Source organism: Lytechinus pictus, chromosome 3 (assembly GCF_037042905.1).
Source record: "Lytechinus pictus isolate F3 Inbred chromosome 3, Lp3.0, whole genome shotgun sequence".
NCBI lineage: Eukaryota > Metazoa > Echinodermata > Echinoidea > Temnopleuroida > Toxopneustidae > Lytechinus > Lytechinus pictus.
Genome location: NC_087247.1, coordinates 78,719,588 through 78,731,425, shown reverse-complemented (window position 1 = coordinate 78,731,425; position 11,838 = coordinate 78,719,588).

Below are 11,838 nucleotides of genomic sequence, written 5' to 3'. Positions count from 1 at the left end.
GACGAGATAAAACTATATTTCGATCGAATTTTGATAGTAATTTTGACACACTTTCTTTTTGACATAATAAGTAACAATATCAACTGAAATTCGTAATAATCTAAATTACATTGCCCAAGCCAGTAACCCACGATACCCCTCTCTCCTCACTTGTTTTTGAGTGTATTTACTACCATTTTAAAGACGTAAATAATGTGAGCAATGCGATACGCAAATGCGAAGTAAACATCTACGCGCTTCCCACAAAAGAGATTGGGCCTCGAGTCGAGGTCGTATCGTATTTAGCGCACTAGTAGTAGTGAGTGAGTCAAAGAAATCCCGGGAAGAAATCGTGGACGAAATAATCGACAAGTTTATTTTAGGATCTGAAAAGCAGATTATTTTTAAAATATATTATTCAGTTTTTGTGTACATCTAGGCCTGCTTTACAGTTGTCGGCCACGGTTGTCGGGGAAGTTCACGGTTGGCGGATTTGCCCTGAAAATTTTCAGGGTTGGCGGCGCCCGCCAACCGTGACACATGGTAGCGAGAACGTTGATTTGAATATTCCATGACCTCTGATAACAAGAGCAGAATATTTTGGGGGATTGACACACTTTAAAATGATATTAGGAGAGAATGTAGTGAAGTTGTTTGAAAATAATGGCATACATGTAGTTGCTGTAGAGGCTTATGAAGATTTAAAATAATGTTATTTGAAGTTTTTCTTTAAACAAGTGGAATGCCTCTGGCCGTCTCACCTGCATCACGCGATTCAATATAGCAGCAGTGCTGATTTTGAAAACTACTATAACTCGCACAAGATGTTCAGTGATACTTGGTTACTCTTATTTCCACGTTTTATGAACTAGACCAATACACTTATAGAGATATGATGGCAATTCAACAAATACCCCCAACGTGGCCAAAGTTCTTTGACCTTACATGACCTTTGACCTTGATCATGTGACCTGAAACTCGCACAGGATGTTCAGTGATACTTGATTACTATTATGTCCAAGTTTTATGAACTAGACCAACACACTTTCAAATTTATGGCTGTAATTCAACAAATACCCCAATTTGGCCAAAGTTCATTGACCCTAAATGACCTTTGACCTTGATCATGTGACCTGAAACTTGCACAGGATGTTCAGTAATACTTGATTACTATTATGTCCAAGTTTCATGAATCAGATCCATAAACTTTCAAAGTTATGATGGTAATTCAACAGATACCCCCAATTCGGCCAAAGTTCATTGACCCTAAATGACCTTTGACCTTGGTCATGTGATGTGAAACTCATGCAGGATGTTCAGTGATACTTGATTAACCTTATGTATAAGTTTCATGAACTAGGTCCATATATTTTCTAAGTTATGATGACATTTCAAAAACTTAACCTTAGGTTAAGATTTTGATGTTGATTCCCCCAACATGGTCTAAGTTCATTGACCCTAAATGACCTTTGACCTTGGTCATGTGACATGAAACTCAGGCAGGATGTTCAGTAATACTTGATTAACCTTATGGCTGAGTTTCATGAACTAGGTCCATATACTTTCTAAGTTATGCTGTCATTTCAAAAACTTAACCTCAGGTTAAGATTTGGTGTTGACGCCGCCGCCGCCGCCGCCGTCGCCGCCGCCGTCGCCGCCGCCGCCGCCGTCGCCGTCGGAAAAGCGGCGCCTATAGTCTCACTCTGCTATGCAGGTGAGACAAAAAACCTATGGAAAATTGAAAATGGCATAATTTACACAAGTTTTACAGAATTAGTACACAAGCCTATGGACAATCAATTGAATGTAAATCGAGTGCAAATTTTGCGTGTCCTCCAAAATCTTACATTATAAGTTATGTTCGATTTGCAATCAATTGCAAAGCTTGCGCTTCAGACCTTCATGTTTGAGGAGCGCGATGGCGCATGAGCTCCTAAAAAAAAAGGAGAACAAAAAATCGCACTCCTAAAAAAAAAGCCTTCTCAAAAAGTTGCTGAAATTTCACATTTTACATCTTCATATTCACGAAATAGGCATCTGTTTTCCATAATTCCTTGAAATTATTTTGATTTAGTTGGAAACTACCGAAAAAATGAAGAATATTCACCTCTTTCCCCGACTCTGATTTGATTTTAAACTCTGTAAATATTGTAGTCCCATACATGTATGTAGATTTTCATGGCAACACCATGGAAGTCTACATGTGGGAAAAAGTGTGGAAAAAAGATCCTCCGAGAATACCTTTCATAATTCATATAAAATATAGGAAAGTGAAATTCTAGGTCGATTTAGGTACGAGGTGATAGAGAATTGCACACTTGTTTTGGTGGAATACTGTGTGGGGCAATGGAAGGCTTGCACTGCACATGCTTACTATATTTTCATTCATAAATTGGCTCTCGGCAGTGGCTGGATGACGTCATGTAATAAGCAAAATATACACGCCCGCTAGCGTTGAACGCATCGCTATCCATTCTACACAATATGCCACTGTGCAAATGCAACTTGTTCTTGCAACAGGATTGAACGTAACTTGCCTTTAATTAGGGAGTTCGCTGAAATGCCACTTTCTGAATTTGTATCTGTCTGAGCACCCATGTAAAACATGAAGCAATTAAAGGAGGAGGAAAAACCCTATAGAAAGCTATACCATGAGAAACTTTGAAATTTATGGATAGAATGATGTATAATTCAAGGGCATGCCTTGCCACGCAGAGCAGCGATTTGCACTTTAAAAAAAAATTATTACACAGTCCCATTCGTTGCATTTTATGTAAGTTATGAAAATCTACTTTTGCTGTAAAAAAATCTGCTCATTCTCCTCTTTAAACAGAAATATCTCTGTCAATATTTGACATCATGAGTTGATTTATGCACCATTCTTTTTCTTATTTCACAAGCTTTCCAATGGTACCAAATTTGTTGGGATTCCTTCAAGATTTCAAAAAACCAGTCTCTCCCACTCAAACAAGCCTTTAATGTTTTTTTTTTGGACAGAACAAAATCTGCATATTTTCCCCTGTAAATTGGAATATCTCCGTCAATATATCAGACAATGAGTTGATTGAAGCACCATTATTTTCTTATTTCACAAGCTTTCCAATCATATCAAATTTGTTGGGATTCCTTTAAGATTTCAAAAAGTCACAGAACTCTATTTCAATTGCAGATTGCGTTTAATCGGAGGACTTACACTCAATTTTGGGAGTTGCGTTCGATTTGCGTTCAATCGCAAGTTTCTTTCAATAAGCCTGTTCATCGATCAAAGTAGAATATTAAATTACTTGTTACAAATTTAGTTATGAACAGAATAGGACTAGTACCGGTACTTTCATTTACTGCAATAATTTTTTTTATTTTTTACCAAAATTGACTGACATAGTGATATGGCGGTTCGGACCCGCGGGAGGGGGGCACTCGACCAAAAAAGTAGTGGGTATGTGCCGCGGGCGAGACAAAAAACGGGGGCCTTGGAGTGGGCTTATTGTAAAAAGGAGGGTCATCGGAACGGGCTTCGGAACTACAAATGTTTGTGAAAACGGGGGTCCTTAGAACGGGTCGACTGTGTGTGAGTGCGTATCCATCCCTATGCGGCACTCTTTCAATGAACAAGGTTATGATATAACCTTGTTCTCAGTTATATCTCCATGTGTGGCAAAATAAGGATGGCAATGTTTGGCTTATTTTCTCTTTTTCTTTGGGACAAATGCTTGATTTTTTTACACTGACAGTTTCCATTACACCTATTCGTCATATAACTTGGCCCTTAAGTAAATTTGATTCTCTAAATTATTTTTTTCTTAATTAAAAATAGAGATAAAAAAATGAAAATTTTCTTGCCTCATTATTTTCCACCAATAGAGGGCGTACAAAAAATATGCCCAAAATTCAAGTTTTTGAGCGCTCTAGTGAATACAAGAATTATTCCCAAGTTACTAATGAAAAATAAATTGCAACTGTACGGAAATTAGTAATTTTGGTCACAAAAGTGATATTTTAACCATTTGTTTAAGTGTGTGCTCTGTACAGCATTGGCATGCCATAGTCCAACCTGTACTGTAGTGTAGTGTAGATTCCCCACAGGCAGGGTGGTTGCACCTATGGGTACATTACCGCCGCCGTGCACAGGATAACCGCTGGCACGGCACTTGCAATAAGTTTTTTATTCTTATGTAAAAATTTGAAATTTATCTACATTTTACATGAAGTAAGCTTTGGATATGAAACTTACCAAACGATATGAAGCCAATTTCAATTCCTCTCTGTCTTTCTGGTACTTTATATCGATGATTTTACTTGATGTCGAAGCAGGCATGCGGCCAATTCGCTGGTTTTCTCTATACGCACAGAGAGGGCGCGCGATATTATTTAATAAACTTGCTTGTTTACGTCGTTTACGTCAGATCAGCTGTACTGCTGGTTGCGTTCTAGGCGCTCCGCATTTTTTTCGCTGTTCAGCGTTATTTTATGATGTAGCGCCATCAGCGATTATACGTGAGATGCCTGTTGATTTTTTTGGTACAATTTCCTATTATGCGCCGGCGACTTGAATCTAGACTGTTCGATAAGAAAAATTCGCATTTCGATTGTTGTTTGCGTAATTTCCACCGCAGTATTAAGGATCGGACGGAGTATCTTGGCTGAGATTTGAAGGTAAGCATTTAAAATCCCTTTTTATGAATATTTTGGAGCATAGTTTGAAAATTAATTCAATGAACAGATTTAGATGAATAAATTTAGTATATTGTGAAGAATTTGGCGTGTGTCATTCTCTCACATTCGTGTGATAAATGAAAATGTCAAAATTCATTATGAAATGACATGCGTTGTGAGAGGTTAGTACAACTAACCTCGCATGCTTGTGTGAGTGGGGTGGTTGCAGTGAACAAGTGCTATGCGGCATACGAGCATGCGCATCGATAGAACTTGATGAGCGTCACGATACGAACGCGAGCATATTATTATTGGAAAGTGCCATGGAACATGCAGCTAACGAGACAAAATAAAATAAGTTATCAAACACAAATTTATTACCAACATCTGATCAGATTCGATATAAAAAAGCAGATAATACAGTTAGAATTTACTCATGATATGATATAAGAAGAAAAAAATCACAAAAATTTGTTCTTACAGTTACATCATTATAATCAAGGATATCTTTACCCGTCCGGCGCGCGTCCGGAATCATGATATAATTTGTTGCGCACGAAAATAATTGTTTTTCGTGGAGGGGTATGCGGCAAGTGCGATGCAAAGAAAATGGTTGGTAAATGGTAAATATAATTAAAATAATTTTATCATATTCATAATTTTCATAATATTTGGAATAGCAAGTGTGAATTTTTCTTGATTGTATTTCCTCTAGTTGTCATTTTTAAAGCACTGAAATAACGGTGTCCGGCAATAGGATACACTGCCATACCCACTATGCATTATATACTGAGTGCCCCCCCCCCCCCCCCCCCCCCGGGGGGTTCGGATGAACTCCGACGATATGCCTACCCGAGTACCGGCATGCGGAAGCGGCGAGACGCGAGACCCCGTACTGACTACTGCACTGCACCGTAGGCCGTAACTGTCGCTAGAGCTTCGGCCAAAATGTGTCGCGTACCGGTACGGTACTACCGTACCCGGTACTGCTGGACTTGGGAGAGCACTTCGTTGCAGCGCATTTAACGTTAGCAAGACAAAACTTGTGTCGATAAAAAAACAATTATTCATGCGATGAAAACGTATTCTATAAATATTATGTGAAGAATCTATTCAAAATATGACACTATACGTAAGTACTCACAACTATTTGAATTAAACAGGCAAGATCTGTGAAGAATCGTGTGTTTTTCAACAGTCCCTTCGACAGCACAGACCGGTTTTGGTAGGGCGAGGTCGCAATTATCGATCGAGATGACGTCACGTTATGACCGTAAATATTTTTAAGGCGCTCGTGCAAAAAGACCACCCCCAATATTGGCCGGGGTTCCTTCCACATTTTTCTTGCACCATGCAGATCACATCAGTCCCTACCTCAAGGCAAGGAGCTTCCTCTTGCTCAAGGGCAGTCGACAGACTTGTGACTTAACTATTCTGGCAGTCGCCCCCCCCCCCCTCCACACACACAGCGGCGGGTCCAGAATCGAGAGGGAAAAGTATAGCCAAAATAGGGGAAGGGGTCCACTTGTTCTTCCAACATTTAAATCGAAAATATATTTTTTTAAATCTACCAAGCAAGAAAAAAAAAAGCTTTTGAACAAACATGCGAAAACCCCGGGGGGGGGGGGAGGGGCAGTCAAATATATTGCTGTACACACGCGTGACCAAAGAATTTCCAAATAGGGCGATTCCACACTATAGAACTTCAAAAATATCATAAATTTCAACATGCTTTCAATAAGTCATAAGTAGTGTAACATTTTACTATGATACCTAGATTTTATGAAAATTATGAGTTTTAACCAAAAGTGAAGTCAGATATATGTATTTTTTCGGGGGGCCGGGACAATGGAATTTTTAATTTTCAATAATTTTGCTGATTAAGTAGTCAAGTACAAACACTGCCTAAAACCATTATTGGCAAAGCACGAGAATATTGAAAATATTGCAGGTCAATGGAATAATGTATCATTGATGGTTCCAAATAATAGGCCTATCTACAACATTTCTCATGATCCATAATAGGGGCAGCCCTGATTTTTCCGAACCTATTTTTGGCAATGTCCCGTACGACACATGAAAATGCAAAAGTTTTTTTTACAATTTTTATGATGCAATCTCACAATATCAGTTTCTCTGCATGTCTTTGACCCATGGTTGATCGATTTATCATATAAGCATCTAATTACTGCCCTTCATTTTCCAACAATAATTGTCCTATTAAAAGTTATCCCGTACGACACACAATACATATTGCATTTCATTGCAGGATTTGGATTCAGAAACTATAAACAGTAGGGCGATTTTAATTTTAGTAATTGATTTAACATTTAGAGAACTGAATAGGTACTTTTTTTATCCACATGGAACATGAAATAGGTTATTCTAACCATTTTAATTGGCTTCATGTAGGCGTTGTGAATCCCTTCAGCTAAACTGGTGATTTTCACTGGTCAGAGCTGGTTAATTTATTTGTCATTAAGCATGAAAAGAAAACATTTATAATTGATTCACCCTAGCATGGAAGATGACTTTCTCTTGCATGCTATTGTGAAATTATTGTAAAAAAAAATTATTACATATCAATCATCTACTCGGAATTCCCTTGATGATCACTAATTTTTTATACAGTAGTGAAACTCCTTACTTTTTTCGAGTTGTAAAAAAAAAATCTGGAAAATAAAACAAACCATGATGTTAAAAAAGAAAAAAATCTGGAAAATAAGACAAATTATAAACCTCTCTTTAAGAATGTCGAATAATCCGTTCCTCTGATTGGTCAAAACTGAGGTCATGTAAACGACCATGCCTTCAAAACAACAAACTAAGGTGGTAACCAAGGGCAACGGGCATAGTTAACAAGATTTCTGCCCGTTGCCCCCTGATCCGCCCCTTAACGACGGGCATAGCAAAATTTGGCTGAAATCCCCATTTGATTGCATGCAAAATGTTGCTTTCTGCGGTGATTACGGATACCATAAATATCCGCGCGATTTGATCGAAAGTTTTAAACAATTCGCGCATTTACGCGCTTATTGCGCAAGTGCGCGCAACGGATATGACATATCGATGGAACGATGCCGATCTTTGACTTTTGCTTGTTAATTCCTGTTAAAATATATGGCATTTATTGAAAATAAAACTAGCTTATTAAGGACATAACGGATGTATATCAATCATCAAGTCTTGGGGAAGTTCGCTCAAATGCATGCTCGCAAAAGGTGAGTCAGGTGAAAAGATTAGACGGTCACTGCACTTTCTAACAATAAACGTTTAACTCGTTCATGTCGTTACTTAACCTTAGCCTGGGACAGTTAGGTATTGACAAACGACAACGTTAGGACAGGTAGATCTAATGTTAATTGTCGTTAGCTTAGAAGTTAAGAGTAGACTCTAGATCTAACGTTAGGACGTAGGTTTAGTCGACTAGATCTAACGTTAGATTATACTCTAGTCTAAATTTTAAGACTGAACTTTAGATCTAGCTACACTGTAGGCCCTAGACCCTATTCAGAATCAGACCCTAATTTGGTTCCTAAAAATATCTAGCCTAGGCCTAGTAGGGCCTATCGGTATGAACTGCTCGGGAACTGCTTTGATATTCGATTTGAGACCTAACTTCAGGGCAGGGCTAAGTAAGGGCCTAGACCTTACGTTAGCTTTGGGCCTAGGCCAGGGGCAGGCTTTTTTGTTTTAGTTTTACTTGATCTAAACCTAGACCAAGCCCTAACGTTTATGTTTAATAATTCGGTTCATAAAATATATATGGACTGCTTTTATATTCGAGACATGGTTGTTTCAATTCGGCTCGCGGGTACCGCATCGGCCAGACCATGCCCTCGGGCAAAGCCCTCGGGCATAGTCGCGTTGCGGTCCCCTTGAGCCTCTAGAAACAACCATGCCTCTCAAAGCAGTCCATATATCTATACCATATGGTTTCATGAAATGCAGGAAAGTTTGAACAAGTAGATTCGCATTTCTTAAAAAAAATATTTTGTGGAATTACAAGTGACAGTTGTGACACTTATCATGTATATATACATTTTATATGAAAAATCATGACATTTTCGTCCCATAATTCACACAAACACAGTTTCATTCATTCAATCTCCATAGCTAATTTCCACTTCGAGGCCGATCGAGGACAGGGGTCAATATCATTAGCCCGAGCCCCCCAAAAAAATCAAAACAGGGGGACACACGATAAGGACATTTCATTGGCGGCGGAAGCATAACAATTTAGGGGGGCAGAAAATATATTTTCACCCGAATTTTCCGGGTCGGCTGCTAAAAGCTGTTGTTTGTATTTTGTGTTTACGTGGTAGTCTACACTAAAGTAAAGTCTGTAGTTTTAAGTACCGGTACATCTTAATTTTCTTACAAACATGAGATAACATGGCAGCTAGGCGCATTTACAGGAATTTTGCACCCCGTGGGCCCTACCTGATATTCGTGCCACTACTTTTCAAAATGGTGCCCCCATGAACAAAAATGATGAACAGGATATAGTATCTAAATAGAGCTTTCATGCGAGCGCGAAGCGCGAGCTGAAAATTTCTTTATAACCTGACCTAAAATTTTGACATTCTAAGCACTGTGGGTTGTCAAGCAGGATGGGTATCTATCTAAACGATTCATTGATGTGAACATTTTTGATAAATTTAGACATTCTAAGCACTTTTGATAATCATGAACAGAAACACTAATCTAAACTAAACATTTCATGCGAGTTGAAATTTTTTGATATACCGGGTAATATATTATAGATCCGGCCATAAATTCGATATTCTATAGCACTTTTTGTTACCATGACCGGGATAGTTATTTATCTAAACAATTAACATGATTGCATGATGCAAGCGCGAAGCCCGAGCCAAAAAAAAAATTAGTTTTCTGACCTAAAATTTTGACATTTACTTATGGTCATCATGAGTTGGACTGGAATCTAACTAAACAATTTATGCTAGCGCGTAGCGCGAGCTCAAAATTTTTGTTATTCCGACCCAAAACTGGACATGATTCTAAGCACTTTTGTGACCATGAACGGGATGGGCGTCTATATCTCAACAATTTATTGATGAGAGCGCGAAAATGACCATAAAAATGACCATATATGAATGTGATTTTTTGCATGGCCAGCCCCCCGGGGCGGGCGGGGCCCGTGCACCCCACTTTGAAAACCGTTCCGCTTCTACTATCATCTTTAATTTATTTCCCTGTCTTACTAATCATGCTAACGAATTAGTATAAGGGGAATAATTGTTCTTTCTCACAACGTTTTTTTCCCTTCCTGTCTCCCGCGTTTTCCTTTCCTTTCCCCCTTTCCTTTCCTTCTTTCTTTCTTTCTCTCTGTTAGCGCCCGGTTGCTGGCCTGCCTGCGCTGCTATACCACATACATGTATATCTCTAGGTCTATGGCTGGCAGTTGGAGTTAGTAGATCCCATAGAGATGTATAAGAGATGTATACTAATAACGCTAGAGGGCGTACTTCGTCAAATCGCTGTGCTTTACGCGGAGACCGGCCGCCATTACTCAATAGGTCTTCGCAGCCTGCCATGCGCGTACAGTACCTATGGGCCATGTACTGTGATAGCACAGAAACGGAACACAGTGATGACATATGAGCGCGAAAGCAAATGGAAAAGTTAAATAGCATTGAATGTACAGAATTACAGTTTAAATTAACAAAAAATCTAACGAAACTGAGAACAAAAATGCCTATATTATATATATAGGAATATCAATATAGCGCATAATATGCAGGCCAATGATACATCCCCAATTTTTTTTGCTTTGGTCATAACATTTCGATACACTAATATGACTGTTATTTTCTAATGATTTGGAAGGGATGAATATTAAAAATGACATGTAGGCCTGGGCATATTGTTCTAGGGAGTCCTGATTAACAAATTTAACATGTTCAAGTTGACCTCAGAAATTTAGTCAAGAAATTTAACTTGGCCTACAGGCCATATCACAGTGTCTAATGCATATAAGACACTGGCGGATCTAAGGGGGAGGGGGCAGAGCCGGCTTGCGACCCCCCCCCCCCCATTTTGAGAGGCACAGTTAAAATTTGTAATGTTAAATGCCGTTAAAACACAAGTGTACCCCCCTTTGAATTATCCACCCCCGGCTCCCCCTTTTGGAAAATCCTGGATCCGCGCCTGATCTGAGATCAATGTATTGATAAAAAACACAATTGCATTTTTTCAAGTAGTTTCATAATAACCATGATGCTGATAATTTATTTCTTAATTTTTTTAGAATAATTGTTATAATTTATTTTCCATATATACATGTATAGATCTACACATAGAAATCATATGGGCATTATGGGCATAACTCCTTTTCCCCATGGATTTAAATGTCGATGTAACCGTCATCACAATAACTCGTGAGTCATAAAATGACTTTTTATTGATAATATTTGAAAATGATTTACACATTAGTCCAGTAGTTTGTTGACAGCAAAATTTGCATATCGAATGCGCGCATGCAGTCGTACAATTTTGCAATGTATACAGGAGGCCTAATATTGAGGGAAATTGTGTTTACAGTATTGCCTTGTAAACATGATAAACAAATTACGATGCGTGTTTAACGCAACATAAAAGATTTTCACTTTGATTTTCTGGAAAATCTAGACTTGATTCACCCCGGCTGAAATACCATGCTGATCGGCAAACCGGCTCAGATATTGTGTTTGTGATCCTATGATTGAACCAATATTATGTGAACAATCAAGGATCGAATAATAAGAAGAGGAAGGAGAAGGAGAGGAGAATAGACAGAGCGGGAGGGGGATGTAATAATTTTTTTAATTATACTACGAAGTACATTATTACTGCAACTGAGTGCATAAAACCAATTGATAACAATATCCTGAAAGAGATACATGCACACTTAAACTTATCATAAAAACTTTTGTAAAATTGTGAGTACGAAAATCAAACATATTAAACAATAATTATAGGCCTATTGTAAAACTGACAAATCCTTGGAATAAGATATTACAAATTGTCGGCTGTTGAGTGATCATCCTAATTTAACCTCAAATATAATACCTGTCTTGAAATTGTGTTAATCAAATGTGGCTGTGTTGCTTGAATACTAACTTAATTATGTTATTGACAAAGATTTCCTAACACTGGCACCGGCCTCTCGGCTCTGTGTATAAACAGATATAAACATGCGTTTTG